General features: G+C 42.0%; 1 protein-coding gene across 4 annotated transcripts in view; it reads right to left on the reverse strand.

Annotated features, from left to right (window-relative positions):
- TENM2 (teneurin transmembrane protein 2) overlaps positions 1-22,507 on the reverse strand; it is a 3,136,407-nt gene that overhangs the window by 962,987 nt on the left and 2,150,913 nt on the right. The gene's annotated exons all lie outside the window — the stretch shown is intronic.

The following is a 22,507-nucleotide window of genomic DNA, read 5'->3' on the forward strand; positions in this document are numbered from 1 at the left end:
AAGAAAGGAAGAAGATAAGCATAAAAGATAGAGATCAGGACTAGATGACTGCGGTCTGCATTGATGATAAAATGAATCCATGCCTGAAAATTGATCTTCCATCAGCCACAGCTATGCTTGGTTGGATGCATCTTAAATGAACATTAGGCAGCCATATCAACTATGTACTGTACTGTATACTTTAAAAATCCAATACATTTCACTCTTGCCTGCATTAAAAACTCCAGCGCAAGCACCAACAAGACATTCAGTAAAATAAAACTCAGTAGGAAATAAACATTGTTCAATTCTGGTTTAATAGCAACATGTAATTGAATAAAAATTGTTTTCAGCTTTTGTGTTTAGTTCAACTAAAGAAAAAGGTATACAATTCAATTAATTCCCTACTAGAAATTAGCAAAATAGCTGTTACTAAGGGTACTGTAGCTTACATGATGTCTATGGAAAAGATACAGCTAGCTATAATAGAGTTGATAGATCCAATAGATTGTGGATATAATCTGTATTTAGATATAATAGATAGGGGATAAACACAATAGACTTGATTGATACAGTAAATAGATACACAGAACAAAGATATAATAGATACTGTACAGTAAAGTGGATAGACAATAGATAGATACAGCAGACTTGAAAGATACATTAGAGAGATACAATACAGTAGAGTATACTTTGTGCAGAATTATTAGGCAAGTTGTATTTTAGAGGTTTATTTGTATTATTGATCAACAACTATGTTCTCAATCAACCCAAAAGATTCATAAATATCAAAGCTTAATATTTTTGGACGTTGGAGTGTTTTTTTTTTTAGATTTTGCTATCTTAGGAGGATATCTGTTTGTGCAGGTAACTATTACTATGCAGAATTATTAGCCAACTTAATAAAAACCAGATATATTCCCATCTCACTTGTTTATTTGCACCAGGTAAACCAATATCACTGCACAAAATTTAGAAATAAACATTTCTGACATGCAAAAACAACCCCCCCCCAAAATTAGTGAACAATATAGCCACCTTTCTTTATGATGACACTCAACAGCCTTCCATCCATAGATTCTGGCAGTTGCTTGATCTGTTTACGATCAACATTGCGTGCAGCAGCCACCACAGCCTTCCAGACACTGTTCCGAGAGGTGTTCTGTTTTCCCTCCCTGTAGATTTTATGAGGGACCACAGGTTCTCTATGGGTTTCAGATCAGGTGAACAAGGGGGCCATGTCATTACTTTTCTTTTTTGAGACCTTTAATGACCAGCCACGCTGTGGAGTAGTTGGAGGCATGTGATGGAGCATTGTCCTGCATGAAAATCATGTTTTTCTTGAACAATACCCACTTCTTCCAGTACCACTGCTTGAAGACATTGCCTTCCAGAAACTGGCTGTAGGTCTGGGAGTTGAGCTTCACTCCATCCTCAACCCAAAAAGGTCCCACAAGTTCATCTTTGATGATACCAGCTCATACCAGTACCCCACCTCCACTTTGCTGGCGTCTGAGTCGGAGTGGAGCTCTCTGATCTTTACTGATCCAGCCTCTGGCCCATCCATCTGGCCCATCAAGAGTCCCTCTCATTTCATCAGTCCATAAAACCTTTGAAAAGTCAGTCTTAAGATATTTCTTGGCACAGTCTTGACATTTTATCTTATGTTTCTTGTTCAAAGGTGGTCATTTTTCAGCTTTCCTTACCTTGGCCATGTCCCTGAGTATCGCATACCTGGTGCTTTTTGTTAATCCAGTAACGTTGCAGCTCTGAAATATGGCAAAACTGGTGGCAAATGGCATCTTGGCAGCTTCACGCTTGATTTTCCTCAATTCATGGGCAGTTATTTTGCACCTTTTTTGCCCAACACGCTTCTTGCGACCCTGTTGGCTATTTGCCATAAAACGCTTGATTGTTCGGTGATCATGCTTCAAAAGTTTGGCAACTTCAGGACTGCTGCATCCCTCTGCAAGACATCTTACAATGTTGGACTTTTCAGAGCCCGTCAAATCTCCCTTCTGACCCATTTTTCCAAAGGAAAGGGAGTTACCTAGTAATTAAGCACACCATATATAGGGTTTTGATGTCATTAGACGACACCCCTCCTCATTACAGAGATGCACATCACCTGATTTACTTAATTCGTTATTGGCTCTCAAGCCTGAACAGCTTAGAGTAGGACAACATGTATAAAAAGTATCATGTGATCAAAATTCAACTTGCCTAATAATTCTGCACACAGTGCAGATAGAGTAGATAGATGTTACAGAATGTAAAGATACAGTATAGATAAATACACTAGAGTGCATATGTACAGCAGCTATAAACAATATTGTAGATAGATACAGTAAAAAGCTAAAATAGAGTGTTTAGATACAGTAGACGGAAAGAATAGATAGTGGATATATACAGATTCTAGATTCAATAAAATGGATTGATACAATGGATAGATACAATAAAGTGTATAGATACAATAGATAGTGAATAGATACAGTAGTTAGATAACAATTAGTGGATAGATATAGTAAATACAGATAGATACAGTAGACATAATTGAGTGGATAGATACAGTAGATAGAGTGAATAAGATACATAAGATAGATATTATAGAGAGTGGATAGATATAGTAGATTGAATAGTATACAATAAATATATACTATAGATCATAGCTAGATACAGTAGAAAGATACACTAGAGAGTGGATATACATACAGTAGTAGATACATACGGTAGTGGATAGATACAATAGATAATGGATAGATACAGTAGAAAGATACAGTAGGTAGTCGATAGATACAGTAGATAGAAACAATAGATAGTGGATAGTTTCAGTAGAAAGATACATTAGATAGTGGATAGATACAGTAGAAAGATACAATAGATAGTGGATAGATACAGTAGATAGAAACAATGGATAGTAGTTAGGTATTGTACAAAGATACAACAGATATTGGATAGATACGGTAGAAGGTAAGAATACGTAGTGGATAGATATAGTAGAAACAATAGATAATAGATAGATTTTCAGAAGCTAGATACAATAGAATGGAAGATACAATAGATGGTGGTTAGATACAGTAAGTATTGAAAATAGATACAATTGATAGATAACTACAACAGAGTGGATAGATACAGTAAAAAGATACAATAGATAGTGGATAGATTCAATAGAAAGATACAATAGATAGAAACAGCAGAATGGATAGGTACAGTAGAAAAAAACAATAGATGATGAATAAATACAGCAGAGAGCTACAATAACAGATTGGAAAGATACAATATATAGATACAGTAGAAAAGGAAAGATACAATATATAGATACAGTAGAAAAAGACAATAGTAGATAGATACAGTAGATAGATAAAATAATAGATTGGATTGATACAATATATAGAGTGGATAGTTCCAATAGATACATACACAAAATGGTGGCTAGATACAGAAGCTAGAAAAAAAATAGAATGCATAGATATAGGAGAAAGATACAATAGATAGAGTAGATAGCTACAATAGATAGTGGATTGATTCAAGAGAAAGTGGGCACCGGTTCTCAGGAAGGATATAATGGAACTAGAGAGAGTACAAAGGAGGGCAACAAAATTAATAAAGGGGATGGGAGAACTACAATACCCAGATAGATTAGCGAAATTAGGATTATTTAGTCTAGAAAAAAGACGACTGAGGGGCGATCTAATAACCATGTATAAGTATATAAGGGGACAATACAAATATCTCGCTGAGGATCTGTTTATACCAAGGAAAGTGACGGGCACAAGGGGGCATTCTTTGCGTCTGGAGGATAGAAGGTTTTTCCACCAACATAGAAGAGGATTCTTTACTGTTAGGGCAGTGAGAATCTGGAATTGCTTGCCTGAGGAGGTGGTGATGGCGAACTCAGTCGAGGGGTTCAAGAAAGGCCTGGATGTCTTCCTGGAGCAGAACAATATTGTATCATACAATTATTAGGTTCTGTAGAAGGACGTAGATCTGGGGATTTATTATGATGGAATATAGGCTGAACTGGATGGACAAATGTATTTTTTCGGCCTTACTAACTATGTTACTATGTTACTATGATAGATACTGAAGCTAGATACAGTAGAATGGATAGATACAGTAGAAAGATGCAAGAGATAGAGTAGATAGATACAAAACAGTGGTTATATACAGAAAAAAATATACAATTGATAGAGCTGATTGACACAATAGAGTAGATAAATATAATACAATAGATAGTGGATAGATACAATAGATAGATACTAGTGATGAGTGAGCACTAACATGCTCATTACTTGAATCAAGCAAATCGTAATGCTCAGGTGTTTGACCTAAGTTACGAGTTTAATGGAAGTCAATGGGAAACAAACATTTTTCCAGCGTCCCCCAAAGGGAAGGTGGCCCTCACTATTTTGAGAGGGTCAGTAGTCATCTTGTGGAGAGATGAGACCAAGATAGCGCTTTATGGTAAAGCACACTATTCTACTGTTTACAGTAAATGGAATGAGGTCTACAATTAAAAGAACACAGTTGTTACGGTCAAATATGGTGGAGGTTTAAAGACGTTTTGGGGTGGTTTTGTTGCCGTTGGCACTAGGTGCCTTGACTGTGTGCAAAGTATCATGAAATGTGAAGATTCCCAAAGGAATTAGGTAGCAATGTAGTGCACCATGTCAGAAGGGTGGGATTCCATCCTAGGTCATGGGTAGTGTTGAGCGATACCGTCCGATACTTGAAAGTATCGGTATCGGATAGTATCGGCCAATTCCCGAAAAATATCGGATATCGCCGATACCGATATCCGATACCAATACAAGTCAATGGGACATCAAGTATCGGAAGGTATTCTCATGGTTCCCAGGGTCTGAAGGAGAGGAAACTCTCCTTCAGGCCCTGGGATCCATAGGGATGTGTAAAATAAAGAATTAAAATAAAAAATATTGATATGCTCACCTCTCCGGCGGCCCCTGGACATCATGCTGCTAACCGGGAGGCTTCTTTGTTTAAAATGCGCGCCTTTAGGACCTGGGAATGACGTCCCGGGTACTGATTGGTCGCGTGCCGCCCATGTGACCGGCACGCGACCAATCAGTACCCGGGACGTCATTCCCAGGTCCTAAAGGCGCGCATTTTAAACAAAGAAGCCTCCCGGTTAGCAGCATGATGTCCAGGGGCCGCCGGAGAGGTGAGCATATCAATATTTTTTATTTTAATTCTTTATTTTACACATCCCTATTGATCCGATACCGATACCCGATATCACAAAAGTATCGGATCTCAGTATCGGAATTCCGATACCGCAAGTATCGGCCGATACCCGATACTTGCGGTATCGGAATGCTCAACACTAGTCATGGGTCTTCCAGCAGGACATTGACCCCAAACATACTTCAAGAAGAACCCAGAAATGGATGGAAACAAAGAACTGGAGAGTTCAGAAGTGGTAATTCCAGTTCCAGTTGCATAACGTCTCCTACCATTAGCTCTTACGAATTGTACATAAGAGCGGTATTACTGAAGAATATACAGTAGAAGGGATTTGAATCGGCGCTGAAAAGATTTTTTCCTGTACATGGCAGCAACAAACTCTGGAGGAATGCAGGCAACCGTACCAGCTTTAGTGAATTTCTGATTACAGGTCACAGTAAAAAAACACGAATCTGTCAATGAGTGTATAGAAAAGAGGAGCAGAAAGGATTACAATTTATAAGGTATTAATCCCTGACTAGATGTCTATAATACTGTTATAGCTGTTTTCGTTCTGACCACGAATCTGTCAATGAGTCTATAGAAAAGAGGAGCAGAAAGGATTACAATTTATAAGGTATTAATCCCTGACTAGATGTCTGTAATACCCTATCCCTATTGTGACAGCTTACCCTAAAGAAATTGCAGATAAGAGTGGTATCATTGCAGAATATAGAAGGGATTTGACTGTGGCATGAAAAGATTGTTTCTTGTACGTGGCAGCAACAAACAAGGGTAGAATGCAAGCAACATTGCCTGCTTTGATGAATGTCTGAATACAGATCACCATAAAAAAACATGAATCTGTCAGTGTATGGAAAAAGCAATGAAGTTATGGACTGTGGAAGAGATGTATGTGACCAGAATGAACACTTTTTTCAGCAGATAATAGCTAACACCTATCCCTACACTAAATACAGCTAACAGCGGTATTAAGAGCGAACAAAATAGATGTTACCTTGATTGTTTTTACTGCAACAGCAAGAATTATAATTTATAAGGCAATAATCCCCCACTAGATGCATGTAATATGCTATCCAGACTGCAACAGCTTACTCTACATGAATTGCAAATAATAGCTGCATTATTAGAAAATGGAATCTATTAGAATTAGCTCTGAAAAAAGCTATTAGTTTAATGTAGCAGCATCCAGGACTGTTATTTCATCAACCCTCCATGGGAATATAGTGGAGCACATCGCATCTATTCAACCTGATATGGAGGATGACCAACTCAACTAGAAGGTGGAGCCTCAGAAAAGCATTTTTTCCCATTACTAAGGAGTGAGTCTCCTAGACCGGTAAAGTGTATGCACTAAGTGCAAGTGATGCCAAAAATTAGAAGGAGGCACTCCAATGTCCCTTTGAAGAAACATAGTGGAGGGCCTCAGAATTATTATTATTATTATTCTAAAATCTTCATAAATAAACTACATACATATTCTAGAATACCCGTGCATTAGAATCGGGCTACCATCTAGTTTAATATATTCAGCTATTCTATTATTTTTTATATATATATTATAATTATATTAATCACAACCAACTCCCACTTTATTAAAAGTAACTGCTAAAAAGAAATGTACAAAAAAGACCTGTTCAGGCATTAAAATACCCACCCCTTCCCCACCCTCAATGAAACCAAGCAAGCAATCAGTCAATATTATGCAAAGACAGAGCAGCTGTAATCTTCTGCAGCCTCCAGTAGATAGAAACAACGGTCCTTGACAGGATCTTCCCAAGCGGTGTGCCCAAAGAAAACAGAAGCAAAATAGATCCCAGACCCCCAGGTTCACAAGGGGCAACCCCAAGAAAGTCTTCTGAAGTGGTTCCGAAGCAATTTGAGCACTTACTAGAATATCGCAAGCAGCGATGACATCACTGAAGGGGAGGAAGATGGTGCCTGGAGCGGTCCGTGGTAGAAGCGTCCCCCCGGTGTGCTAGGTGCAAATACTGTTAAAAGGGGGCAAAACGCCCCGGTAGGGTAGGGGCACACCCAAGAAAGGTCCAGGGAGGTGTTCCGTTGTGGTTTCTGACACAGCCTGATTATTTAGCAGTAACGCCACTGAGATGAAGGAAGATGGCGCATGGAGCGGACCCTGACAGAATTCTCACCCCCGGTGTGCCAGGTCCAAACGTAGTCAAAAGGGGGCAAAAAACCCAGTTGGGTAGGGGCACACCTAAGGAAGGTCCAGGGAGGTGTATCTTGGTAGTCTGTCACACGGCCTGATTAGCGGTGACGTCACTGAGGGAAATAAATGCCGGACCACCAGCGCTTATGACAGGCCGTGACAGGGCCCTCAAAGATAATGTGCCTGGTACAAATTTGATCCAAAAAAAAGGGTAAAACCCCCCCAGATGGCCAGGGGCAACCCATGAAAAAAAAACAAAAAAAACTCCAGTGGTGTTATTAATAGGATTGAGCGAAACGGATCGGACAAATTCAAAGTCGCCGACTTTCTGCAAAGTCGGGTTTCGTGAAAACCGACTTGATCCTATTGTGGGATAGGCCATGAGGTCGGCGAACAGCGCGCCAAAGTCACGTTTCATATGACGTTTTCAGCGCCATTTCTCATCCAATGAAGGAGGATGCAGAGTGTGGGCAGCATGATGACATAGGTCTCGGTCCCCACCATCTTAGAGAAGGGCATGACAGTGATTGGCTTGCTTTCTGCGGCGTCATAAAGGGGCATGCATGCCGACCGCCTTCTTACTTCTGCCGATTATAGCATAGGGAGAGGTTGCTACAGCATCATCAGAAGAATATAGTTAGGGAGATAAGATTAACCCAGAAACTGCTTGTGCTGTAGCGATTTCCACTGTCTAATACCACCTTTTCTTTGCAGGGACAGTGGAGTTTATATTTTTGTGCATCAGCTCTGTAGATTTTTAGGCTGCCCTATAAGGCTCCCTGATAGCTGCATTGCTGTTTGTACGCAGCTGTGCAAACCAACTGCTTTTTTAAAAGCAAAAATCCTGTTTCTCCTTTCTGCACAGTTATCTTGTTTATTTATCCACACTTTTGTGTGCAGCAGTCCTTTTTATTGCTGCCATACTTGTCCTGAGATCATTGTAGGGAGATTGAAATTGTACTACAGTCCTTGTATTTTTTTTATATATCTTCCAGCCACGTTCTGCCACTTACATTGTGTAGTGTAATACACTGGGCCTCAGTTTTGTTGCAGTCTCCCCCCCCCCAAAAAAAAGGGAGATTTAAATTGGCACTAAGTGAATCTACGTCACAGTTCCGTTAGTTTGTCGTACATCTTCCAGTCATGTTCTGCCACTTACATTGTGTAGTGTAATACACTGGGCCTGAGTTTTGGTGCAGTCTCCCCCCCCAAAAAGGGAGATTTAAATTGGCACTAAGTGGATCTACATCACAGTTCTGTTAGTTTGTCGTATATCAGCCAGCCACGTTCTGCCACTTACCGTACATTGTGCAGTGTAATACACTGGGCCTGAGTTTTGGTGCAGTCTCTCCCCCCAAAAAGGGAGATTTAAATTGGCACTAAGTGGATCTACGTCACAGTTCTGTTAGTTTGTCGTACATCTTCCAGCCATGTTCTGCCACTTACATTGTGTATTGTAATACACTGGGCCTGAGTTTTGGTGCAGTCTCCCCCCAAAAAAAGGGTGTTAGGGCTAGCGGAACGCACCAAATAATAAGATAGATTAAGGTGCGTTCGCAGCCCGGGGTCCACCGTGCAGAGATGGAACCTGCTGCCAAGTAATGACGGACTATATGGCGGTACAATGTGAATACACACGGGTTAACCTCACCCTGTGTGAAGGAAGCGAACCCTGTTGCGTCACAGGGCCGCGGTACCGCACCAAGAGCGCAAGCAAGGAGTGTCAGAACTCAATCCCAAGACACAGGATTTGAGTACATAGACCTCATGCGCTCGACACCGCTACTGGGGTGTCAGAGTGACATAAATAATAACGATAAAGAAGCACGAGAGTGCATGCAGTGCCGCACTGGCGAACGCCACTAACCACCCAGGCTTGGGACAGGAAAGCGCTGTGAAGGCGCACGGCGCCGCACTGGCGGTCACAGCAATTAGACGTTGTATTGTGTGTTAGACGTAGTGAGGTTAGTCGGGCGCTAGATAGCAACCATACACCTTATGCGAACAATCATACAATAGGGTAGGGGTATCCAAGGACGACTTGCACTCACAACAAACACATGTATGCAAATGTACACTAGCGCATGGCCGTGCGGCCATGCGAGCCTTAAATAGCTGCAGCACGTATAGGACCTTTCAAAGAAGGACCAATGGAATTGCTGCAGTACCTGAGCATGTGACCCTAGATCTCCACTGAGAGATCTTGCCCTGGGCATGCTCAGTGTGTGCAAAGTAGGACTTAGACCAGAAGCATCTGCTCGCAGCTGCCCAGCACTGGCTTCAATGGCAGAAGCTGGAAAAGCAGCAGTAACCCTATGCACAGAGTGAGACTGAGCAAGACGCTGGGACCGACGTCTCCGCTGAGCAGACTCCACTGTGGCTGGAGAAGAATGGGAGACCGCAGCAGAGATGGTTCGAGATTCCCCCTGTGCAGAGGCGGGAACTTGACACCTAACAAAGGGAGATTTAAATTGGCACTAAGTGGATCTACGTCACAGTTCTGTTGGTTTGTCGTACATCTTCCAGCCACGTTCTGCCATTTACATTGTGTAGTGTAATACACTGGGCCTGAGTTTTGTTGCAGTCTCCTCCCCCAAAAAAGGAGATTTAAATTGGCACTAAGTGAATCTATGTCACAGTTGTGTTAGTTTGTCGTACATCTTTCAGCCACGTTCTGCCACTTACATTGTGTAGTGTAATACACTGGGCCTGAGTTTTGTTGCAGTCTCCCCCCCCAAAAAAAAGGAGATTTAAATTGGCACTAAGTGAATCTACGTCACAGTTGTGTTAGTTTGTCGTACATCTTCCAGCCACGTTCTGCCACTTACATTGTGTAGTGTAATACACTGGGCCTGAGTTTTGGTGCAGTCTCTCCCCCAAAAAAGGGAGATTTAAATTGGCACTAAATGGATCTACGTCACAGTTCTGTTAGTTTGTCGTACATTTTCCAGCCACGTTCTGCCACTTACATTGTGTATTGTAATACACTGGGCCTGAGTTTTGGTGCAGTCTCCCCACAAAAAAAGGGAGATTTAAATTGGCACTAAGTGGATCTACGTCACAGTTGTGTTAGTTTGTCGTACATCTTCCAGCCACCTTCTGCCACTTACATTGTGTAGTGTGACTGGGCCTGAGTTTTGGTGCAGTCTCCCCCCAAATAAAGGGAGATTTAAATTCTCCACAAGTTTATATATACCTTCTACCTTGTTTCACAGTACCATATAATGGTTGTTATTTTGGTTAGATTTTTCCAAAAATGAGGAAGTCTGGTGGAAGAGGCCATGGGCAGTCATTGCCAGCTGGTACTGATGGTGGTGGTGGTGGTGGAGGAGCATCTGGTGGTAGTGGGAAAAGCAAAATAGCACCAAAGGCTCGAGGTGTTGAGCCAGCATTATCGTCTGGCTACACAAAGCCTCGAAGGCTTCCATATCTGGGAGTAGGAAAACAGGTTTTAAAGCCGGAGCAGCAGGAAAAAGTTTTGACTTTCTTTGCTGACTCAGCCTCTAGCTCTTTCGCCTCCTCTTCAGAAGGTTTGAAATCTAAAAGCAGCGAGTCGTCAGTGGATGCTCCCAGTCAGGAACAAGCTTCCTTGTGTCCTTCACCCAAACCAAAAGTGAAGGTTGCGGCAGGCGAAACTGCAGTTTACTCCATGGAGCTTTTTACACATACCGTGCCTGGGTTAGAGAGGGAAATTGTTAAAAGCCCATTACAAGATGAATTGGGCATGAAGTGCACAGATGCACAGCTACAGCTAGATTATTATGCTGTTCCATTGACTCAGATCACTACATTGCCCTCACAGTGTTCTGAGCCAGAATCTGACCCTGATGAGACTACGGTGCCCCATCCCGAACGCTATAGCACCTTACACGGTGACACAAAGGAAGGGTTATCTGTAAGAAGTGCTCAAAGACCTTTAGCAGAGGGAAGAATCTCCTAAATTTAAGTACAACTTGCATGCATAGACATTTAACCAGCATGCACTTGCAAGCCTGGACTAACTACCAAACATCCCGTACCGTTGGTGCACCTGCTCAGAATGAAGGTAGTCAGCAATGCTACATTGCTTCACTCACAGTAAGCCCACCGGTTAGGACACCACCAGCAGCAAATGTGGAGGTATCATCGCAAGGCCAAAGCAGTCAGGGAATCACAAGGTTCTTGGTAGGAAACACTGTAGGTAGGCCAACATCAAGAATACTATCACCAACCCTCTCTTAATCTGTCATGTCCACCACCACCCCCGCTAGTTCCACCATATGCAGCTCTCCAGTCCAGCTCATCCTACAAGAGACTCTTGTTAGGAACAGAAAGTAGTCATCCTGTCATCCGTGTACACAGGGTTTGAACGCCCACATTGCTAGACAAATCTCGTTAGAGATGATGTCCTACCGGTTGGTTGAAAGCAAAGCTTTCAAATCCCTGATGGCCTACGCAGTACCACGCTATGACCTACACAGTCGACATTTCTTTGCGAGAATAACCATCCCAGCCCCCCACCAACATGTCAAAGACCGCATTGTCCATGCACTGAGGAAATCAGTCAGTAAAAAGGTGCACCTCACAACAGATGCATGGACAAGTAGGCATGGCCAGGGACGTTACGTGTCAATCACGGTGCACTGGGTTAATATGGTGGATGCAGGGTCCACAGAGGACAGCCATAGTGGGACAGTTCTGCCTAGCCCACGGTCTAGGAAACAGTTTGCTGTAGGCATTCGCCACACCTCCTCCTCCTCCTCCAGAAGTGAAAGCTCGTCCACAGAGCGTAGTCGCACGACCACTCCATTCGCAGCTGCCAGTGTTGCACACGAGGTGTTCCATTATGGAACAGCTAGTGGTAAGCGTCAGCAGGCTGTGCTACAAATGAAGTGTTTGGGTGACAAAAGACACACCGCGGAAGTACTGGCCGAGTACTTGTAGCAAGAAACTCAGTCATGGCTGGGCAGTGTACATCTTGAGGCAGGCAAGGTAGTCAGTGATAACGGAAGGAATTTTATTGCTGCCATAGCCCTATCAGAACTGAAACACATTCCTTGCCTTGCTCACACCTTGAACCTGGTGGTGCAGTGCTTCCTGAAAAATTATCCGGAGTTACCAGCCCTGCTCCTGAAGGTGCGAAGACTTTGCTCGCACATCCGCCGGTCTCCCGTACACTCCAGCTGAATCTTCTCCAGCACCGCCTAATAATCGACGTTGCAACAAAGTGGAACTCCACACTGCACATGCTTCAGAGGCTGTGCGAACAGAGGCGTGCTGTTATTTGACATGGAGTTGTCTGGTGTGGAGTAGTCGAAGCTCCAAGACCTCTGTCAAGTCCTTCAGTGTTTTGAGGAATGCACATGGCTGGTAAGTGCAGATGACGCCATCATAAGCATGAGCATCCCACTAATGCGTCTGCTGATGCAAAGTTTGATGTACATCAAGGAGCAGGTGTCTGCAGCCGAGGAGGAGGGATGCCTTGATGACAGTCAGCAATTGTCTGGTCAGGGAACTCTCCTGGACGAGGTGGCGGGCGAAGAGGAGGAGGAGGAGGATGATGGGGATGAATATTTATGGGAGGATGATGCTTCTCAGGGGGCAATAGAAACTGGTGGTGTTGCAAGGTCATGTACAGGGTTTTTGCGGGCCACAAGTGATGTTGAATTGCAAGAAAGCGCTCCTCAAACCAGCACAAGCAGTGAATTGACACCTGGAACATTGGCCCACATGGCAGAGTATGCCTTGCGTATCCTAAAAAGGGACTCCCGCATTATCAAAATGATGACCGATGACGATTACTGGTTGGCCTGTCTCCTGGATCCACGATACAAAGGAAAATTACAAAATATCATGCCACATGAGAACCTTGAGCAAATTTTGGCAACCAAACAAGCAACTCTTGCAGATCGTTTGGTTCAGGTATTCCCAGCACACAGAGGCGGTGATGGTTCTCACACAAGCTGTAGGGGGCAAAAGGGCAGAGGTGTTAAAGGTGCACAAATCCGAAGTGGGGTTGGACATAGGGGTTTTATGACCAGGTTGTGGAGTGATTTCGCAATGACCGCAGACACGACAGGTACTGCTGCATCGATTCAAAGTGATAGGAGACAGCATTTGTCCAGTATGGTTATGAACCATTTTTCCTCCCTTATCGATGTTCTCCCTCACAGGTCATTCCCCTTTGATTACTGGGCATCTAAAATAGACACCTGGCCTGAAATTGGCAGAATATGCATTACAGGAGCTCGCTTGCCCAGCTGCTAGTGTGCTATCAGAAAGAGTCTTCCGTGCTGCTGGTTCAATACTGACCAAAAAAAGGACACGTCTGGCTACCCGAAATGTTGATGAACCAATGAACCAATCATGGATTTCAAATTATTTTGCCCCACCTTCTCCTGCTGACACGTAGCTTGCCTTAAAAATGTCTTGCTTTTGGCCTCCTCTTACTGACTGCTCCAATTCCTCCATTTGCAGCTGCTGAATGTCCACCATAAGCCATTTTTATACCTCCCTAAATGGGCTGACTCCCCCCACAGGGCCGTGGTCATCACTTGGCGCAAGGACCCATGCGAGTGCCGTTTGCCTGGACAGGTGGGTATGCCCACTCTTGGGCGACAGCACTGGCATAACGTCCCTCATAGTACAATGAAGTGTCTCTGATGGTGGTGGTGCACAACCAACGTCAGACACACCGTCGTAATATGATGGGCCCTGTGCCAGTACCACCGCACACAAGAGAGTGTTCCCCCCCAGCTTGAACAGTGCTCTACCACTTGCAAAACTTACCTCTCCCTGCTCCACCACTGTGTAGTCTGTGCTGTTAAATCCTTCAATGGCACTGCCAATACAAATTTGTTGAAATGATAGATGATAGTAAAAATACACAGGGGCCCTGGCCTCCATTTAGACCAGTTAATACTTTGCGCCAACTACCACTGTCTACTACTCAGCAGAGGAATCCACCCCTGTACCTAGCTATGCCACTAGTTTATTTATGAACATTTTTGGGGCTGACATTTAGCCCACTTTATTATTTTGTCCTACTAACTGTGTCAGCCACTTATTACAGTTGTCCTCCACTGAAAAAAGCAATGTGTACTCCTCTTACCAATTTTGAACTGCATTTAGCCTACTTTTTTATTTTAGGCCTACTAAGCCTGTGTTGTCCTCCTCCGCTGAACAAAGCTATGACGCCTGTGTTCTCCTGTTACCAATTTTGAACTGCGTTTAGCCTACATACTTACTTGGGCCTAGTAACTGTGTGAGCCTCTCATATCAGTTGTCCTCCTCCGCTGAACAAAGCTATGGTGCCTGTGTACTCCTCTTACCAATTTTGAACTGCATTTAGCCTACTTACTTATTTGGGCCTAGTAACTGTGTGAGCCTCTCATATCAGTTGTCCTCCTCCGCTGAAAAAAAAACTATGCCGCCTGTGTCTCCTCTTACCAATTTTAAACTGCATTTAGCCTAATTATTTACTTGGGCCTAGTAACTGTGTGAGCCTCTCATAACAGTTGTCCTCCTCCGCTGAAAAAAGCTATGCCGCCTGTGTACTCCTGTTACCAATTTTGAACTGCATTCAGCCTACTTTTTTATTTTATGCCTAGTAACTGTGTCAGCCACTCAATACAGTTGTCCTCCGCTGAACAAAGCAATGCCGCCAGTTTAGTCCTGTTAGCAATTTTGAACTGCATTTAGCATACTTACTTATTTGGGCCTAGTAACTGTGTCAGCCACTCCTTACAGTTTTCCTCCGCTGAACAAAGCAATGCCGCCAGTTTAGTCCTGTTAGCAATTTTGAACTGCATTTAGCCTACTTACTTTTTGGGCTTTAACCAAAAAACCAAGGAGAAAATTCTGACCCAATATTCTTTTTTGTTCCAAGTAGAAACACAAGCATATAACCAAAAAAACTACCTGAAAGTATTACTAATAACGCAAAATTTATAAAGTCAAATATTTTATTGAGTAATATAAAAATATAATAAGTATTATGTCTTTGCTTTAAAGTCATGTGCTCATACAGACATGAGCCACGGTAAGGAGCCACCAACAAAAAAAGAGAGTCAATGCCAATGGTGCATACAAATATGGTGGATTTGTTATTCACCCCTATAGGTAATCCAAGTATAAAGTGCACCGTGCATAATGCTTTTGGCAATTACTGTCACTGTATAAAGTGCAATACCTGTACAGTACCTATATAACAATCTCTATAAGATACAATTAATTTTCAAGTGCAATGTGCATATAGTGGGCCTTACCGGTTCTCATGTTGGCGTTCCTGTGCCTCAACCCCGCAGGGGACATAATACTTATTATATATTATATACTGTTGCAAATTGTCTTTGCATAAACTATTTTTTCTAGTTATTATTTTTTGTGCCTCCTCCGGATTTCTGTGTTTTGTTTTTGTTTGGTGTTTTTATATTACTCAATAAAATATTTGGTTTTATAAATTTTGCGTTATTAGTAATACTTTCAGGTAGGTTTTTTTTTATATATACAGTACAGACCAAAACTTTGGACACTTCTCATTTAAAGATTTTTCTGTATTTTCATGACAATGAAAATTGTACATTCACACTGAAGGCATCAAAACTATGAATTAACACATGTGGAATTATATACTTAACAAAAAAGTGTGAAACAACTGAAATTATGTCTTATATTCTAGGTTCTTCAAAGTAGCCACCTTTTGCTTTGATGACTGCTTTGCATACTCTTGGCATTCTCTTGATGAGCTTCAAGAGGTAGTCACCGGGAATGGTTTTCACTTCACAGGTGTGCCCTGTCAGGTTTAATTAGTGGGATTTCTTGCCTTATAAATGGGGTTGGGATCATGAGTTGTGTTGTGCAGAAGTCTGGTGGATACATAGCTGATAGTCCTACTGAATAGACTGTTAGAATTTCTATTATGGCAAGAAAAAAGCAGCTAAGTAAAGAAAAAAGAGTGTCCATCATTACTTTAAGAAATGAAAGTCAGTCAGAAAAATTGGGCAAGCTTTGAAAGTGTCCCCAAGTGCAGTGGCAAAAACCATCAAGTGCTACAAAGAAGCTCCTCACATGAGGACCACCCCAAAAAAGGAAGACCAAGAGTCACCTCTGCTTCTGAGGATAAGTTTATCCGAGTCACCAGCCTCAGAAATCGCAGGTTAACAGCAGCTCAGATTGGAGACCAGGTCAATGCCACACAGAGTTCTAGCAGCAGACACATCTCTACAACAAAACAACTGTTAAGAGGAGACTTTGTGCAGCAGGCCTTCATGGTAAAATAGCTGCTAGGAAACCACTGCTAAGGACAGGCAACAAGCAGAAGAGACTTGTTTGGGCTAAAGAACACAAGGAATGGACATTAGACCAGTGGGAAATCTGTGCTTGGGTCCGACTAGTCCAAATTTGAGATCTTTGGTCCAACCACGGTGTCTTTGTGTGACGCAGAAAAGGTGAACGGATGGACTCTACATGCCTGGTTCCCACCGTGAAGCATGGAGGAGGAGGTGTGATGGTGTAGGGGTGCTTTGCTGGTGATACTGTTGGGGATTTATTTAATATTGAAGGCCTACTGAACCAGCATGGCTACTACAGCATCTTGCAGTGGCATGCTATTCCATCCGGTTTGCGTTTAGTTGGACCATCATTTATTTTTCAACACAACAATGACCACAAACACACCTCCAGGCTGTGTAAGGGCTATTTGACCAAGAAGGAGAGTGATGGGGTGCTACGCCAGATGACCTGGCCTCCACAGTCACCAGACCTGAACCCAATCGAGGTGGTTTGGGGTGAGCTGGACTGCAGAGTGAAGGCAAAAGGGCCAGCAAGTGCTAAGCATCTCTAGGAACACCTTCAAGATTGTTGGAAGACCATTCCCGGTGACTACCTCTTGAAGCTCATCAAGAGAATGCCAAGAGTGTGCAAAGCAGTCATCAAAGCAAAAGGTGGCTACTTTGAAGAACCTAGAATATAAGACATAATTTCAGTTGTTTCACACTTATTTGTTAACATGTGTTAATTCATAGTTTTGATGCCTTCAGTGTGAATGTACAATTTTCATAGTCATAAAAATACAGAAAAATCTTTAAATGAGAAGGTGTGTCCAAACTTTTGGTCTGTACTGTACTTACTTTTTGGGGCCTACTAACTTTGTCAGCCTCTCATTACAGCTGTCCTTCACTAAACAAAGCAATGCCGCCTGTTTAGTCCTGTTACGAATTTTGAGCTGGATTTAGCCTACTTTCTTATTTGGGCCTATATCTGTGTTTCCTCCTCATCCTGCCCATTGGCCAGCCACTGCTAGATGAGTCTGCTGGTACCTTGACCAAGACCACTACATTCCCCTTGCACTCTACACAGCCAGAATCTGACCCTGCTGAAAGTCAGGTTCCCCTTCCCGCACACTATACCACCTTACACGGAGACAAAGAGGAAGGTGCAGATGAAAGTGCAGGTTCCTTCATCAGGTAGGGGGGCATACTCGTTGTCACTGGCCCAGGGCCCCTCATAGTATGCAAAAGTGTCTCTGGCAGTGGGAGGCGCCGCCTGCCGTCAAACACATGGCCGTACAATGAGGGGCTCTGTGCCAGTGCCAACTAGTGCCCCCCCCCCCTGCTTGCTCAGGATCACAGCACTTGCAAAGTTGAAATACTTACCTCTCTCTGCTCCACTGCCGTGACATATTCCGTGTTTCCTGGACCCACGAAAATCTTGAGCCAGCCCTACTCCCCCACAACTTTAGCCAAATGAGCCCCTGTTTTCAATTCCTAACTATTATTATAAAGTAAATTAAGATTGACAAGCTTCAGTAATAAGAATTGATGTTTTTGGCATTAAAATGGGCACTGTAGGTGTTTTCCTGTCCTCCACTCACTGCTGACTTTGATTCCCCATTGACTTGCATTGGGTTTTGTGTTTCGGTCGGCCCCCGACTTTTCAAAATAATCGTCCGATTTCACCCGACCCGACTTGAGAAAGTCGGGTTTCGCGAAACCCGACTCGATCCTAAAAAAGTAAAAGTCGCTCAACTCTAGTTATTAATAGAAATTAACACAATGTCTTCAGCAGTGCAATAGAGGTTACTTAGGTAATCATAGCGACCTCACAGACACCAGGTAAAACAGATAAAACAGAAAAAAGGCACTAAAAGCAAGAATTGTTTTAAAAATGTCATAAATCCACACAAATGTATCTAAAAAATAAAAAACACAAAGTTTAAAAATTATCCGATTAAGGCGAATAATGTCTCAAAATGTGCACAATAAATTTCTGAATAAAAGTAAATATGAATGGAAGCAAAAATTTTCAAAAAAGTCTCATTATATGTTGCGTTAGAGGGTTACGTCAGGAGCTCACACATTTTGCGACCTACATCACCTGCGCCTAAGCCAAGCCCTGTTCACAAATCTTTGTAACATTTAAATGCGAGAACAAAAAAATTCATTTTTTTCCACTAAAATACTGTTTTAGTGCCAAATGTATAATTTACATGAGGGATATTGGGAGAAATTGGACCCCACAATTTGTTATGAAATTTCTCCCGAATGTGACAGTAACCCATATATGGTTGTACATTACCGTCTGAGCACACGGCAGGGATCGGATAGGAAAGAGTGCTACTTTGCTTTTAGAATGCAGATTTCGTTTGAATAGATGGTGGGCTCCATTATCAACCATTCTGGTAAATTCAACACATTTTAAGACAGTTTAGTGTAAGTTACTGCAAAATAATTTTTCCAGTATTTTAACTAATAGGATAGCGGACCTTTCCCTATTGTATTTTGCTCTTCCATAGGATCCTACAGTGTGATGGCAGCTCCAAGTGCTATATTGTATAAGAATGATTATAAGAATGTTATATAGTATAGGTTATGAAGTGCTGGTCCTGTATATCACAGGGTTGCTTCCTTTGGAGTTACATAAATTCCTGTGCCCTGCGCTGCTTACATTTAACATTTTCAATTCATATTTAAAGGACCTTTTTATGCATGTTTTTCAGTTGGTCCTCATTAAAGTGCAATTGGCACTTAATAAGAGTGGATTTTGGATACACTTGCTATTTGAAAGTAACATCCAATGCACATTTAATAACTACATGGCAGCTAATATAGTAGATACACTGTATATCAGAATGCACTAACTTGACATAGCACTGAACTTATATATGAGCTATCAGATATAAACTGAAAGAAGTCAGGTTAAATTGCAGGATCAGATTCTATTATGTATGGGCAAATATGATTCCCACAAAGTGGATATTTTAAGGAGACAGATAATTGGGATAGTACTGCTAGCAGTATAAGTAATAATACATTCTGTACATACTTCTTAACCTCACGGCCACCTGGTGGTAAGGAAAGAGTTGCTCCAGTGTTAAGTACTTAACTGTGATCTGCCTGTGCTGGAGCTTCCCAACTGAGAACATCTCTTTACTTGGTGACATAATTATCATAGAGACATGTCATCTATAAAGAAAGTCAATGAGACCTAGAAGTTGTGGAGTACGGAGAGCACCTCAAATGGCTTTTATGTTACAAAAGAACTTTAAATGGTTTAGGGAATGATTTAATTCATTGTGCAATACTTCACAGACTAAGAGTTATTCCACTTGTAAGTTAGAACTGATTATGCTTGATTTTATTGTTGTTATAATAAAAGGAGTCTATGAAAGATAGATCAATGCCTTCAAACGACTAACTTCTCAGAGAGCTATTCAACCAGAACCATTTTCACATAATTACTATGGCAAGTAGAACATTCTCTGCATATTGTGTTAATATGTACTCTATTCTTTGATCATTATCTCTAAAGACAAATGCTTCATTGCCAGCAAACCCTTTCGTAGAGATAAATGTTTTCTTGGCTTAGATGTTACATGGTGTTATTGGTTCAATGCAATTTTGGTTAATATCCTGTATAGTTTTTTTGTATGAAACCATATATTAGGCAAAATAGTAAAATATGTATCTGTGATGATATTAAATATGCATGATGATAATAATGGACAATATGAGCTGCTTATAACACTTGATGCCGATTGTTTATATAAAGGAAGATAAAGTTAATCTGACAGGTACATGACTACATAGCATAGCAAAGTGTCATACAATAGCTAACTATCGTAAGCATATCCTGCTGATGATTTTGATGTTCACAGTGGTCATACACTAATATCAAACAGGGAACGATCATTTCCTGTATTTTTTCTGGGACTATCCAGCAGAATGGGTAAGGTTTGGCAGTATTTGTTTGGCCACATTTGAACATTTTGACTATTTGGAGATGTGAGGAGACACAATTACTATGATGCTATATATACAGTATGTACCTGATATAGGAAAACACTTATTTTTCCTCCTCACCTATTCACCTTGTGGACCCTTCTACTGGTATATCCCTTTATTTTGTTACCTGTCTGTATGTCTTTTTATTACCCATGTGGTTGTTTTCATCCACCTCTCGTGTCTCCCCTTTTCCTCATAGTTTGTAAGCTTGCGAGCAGGGCCCTCATTCCTCCTGGTATCTGTTTTGAACTGTATTTCTGTTATGCTGTAATGTCTATTGTCTGTACAAGTCCCCTCTATAATTTGTAACGCGCTGCGGAATATGTTGGCGCTATATAAATAAAAATTATTATTATTATATGATTATTTTAACATTTTTTGGAATAATAATGGATTTCATTCATCTTAAAATTGCAATTTGTTCTCCTTTATCTGTATAATATCAAACAGGGGCCAGTCATACAGTCTACAATGCAAAAAGGGTACATACCTTTTGTTATGGTAAATATTTATACTTTGCTTTGATTATTATTTTGGACAACAAAATCTACCTTTATATCTTTGCTAATTCTGTATTTTAGTATTAGCTCAATAAGTGTTATTCATAAAAGCAATAACACAGGGTGTTCTCTCTGATATAGAGATGTCTGTGTTAAACAATCCTTTGTCTCTGAAAGTATAGATCTGAGTATAACTCGTTTGAATTTTGTTTTTCCAACTTAAATATCTTCTCTCTTAGGCCGGTTTCACATTAGCATTTTGAGGAGCTGCGGAGGGCTGGGGACTTCCTCCGTGAAGCCCCGCCCTCCGCCGCTAGCTCCGCCTGCTTCTGCATGTGGCCTGCATGCGGCCTGCGTACCTATCTTTAACATTAGGTACGCAGGTTGTGTGGCTGTATGCGGATACTTCCGCATGCATTGTTTTGACGATCCAGGATTGCTGGATGTTTATCTGTCCAGGTTGTCTATTCTTCCTACTGAACTTCCTCCACTGCCTCCTCATCCAGTCACAGTAAGACCTGCACCACCAACATCAGCACAGCCAGGTGGAAATGACAGCAGGCTGTTTTTTAACTCCACTGTTTGGGAACAAGTCCCACAAAGTACAGGAGCTGTGGACTGGGATTAAACAGCAGTCAGATGAGTTGTTGGTCCCGGTGAACCTCAAGCACGACCTGGTTCTGTGCGATAACAGGCAATATCTCATAGTAGCTCTGGGCCTAACCGGTTTGACACACATCCCTTGCCTGTAGCACATGCTGATCTTGGTTGTGCAGAACATCCAGGAAAACTATCCACAAGTTAGAGCTGTTGTTGAGTGTGCGTGCAGTTTATGCTCTCTTTCGGTGTTTTCATCTTGCTGCTGCTCGCCTGTCTGCGCTGAAGCATCTTTTCTGCCTTCCTGCTCACTGGATGTTATGCAATGTACCATCAAGGTGGAACTCCACCTTGCATATGTTGGAGAAACTATGTGAGCAGCAGTGAAGTTTCAGCTGCAGCACACAGGGGTGATTCGTTCTGCAGAAAAACATTACTTCACTACCAATGAGTGGGCTTCCATGCGGGATGCATGAACCGTGCTATGCTGCTTTGAATATTCCAATTTGGCCAGTGCTGATGACGCCATCGTCAGCGCTACTATATGTCTGCTGTAAAAAACAATTCAGGCCATGATGAATGAGGTGGGGGCACAGGATGAAAAGGTGCAGGGCCAATTCACACTGTTACCAGGCCTGTCAAACACACATGACCCATGTGTGGGTGGGTTACTGTCCCAGCAGCTGCCAAATATCAAATTGTACAGCAATGGGACAGTTTTGTAGAATGATGATGAGGAACAACCATTTTCATAGCAGTGTGGCACTCACATCAGCTCACAGGCATGACCTTAG

Source organism: Ranitomeya imitator, chromosome 4 (genome assembly GCF_032444005.1).
Source record: "Ranitomeya imitator isolate aRanImi1 chromosome 4, aRanImi1.pri, whole genome shotgun sequence".
In the NCBI taxonomy this organism is placed as follows: domain Eukaryota; kingdom Metazoa; phylum Chordata; class Amphibia; order Anura; family Dendrobatidae; genus Ranitomeya; species Ranitomeya imitator.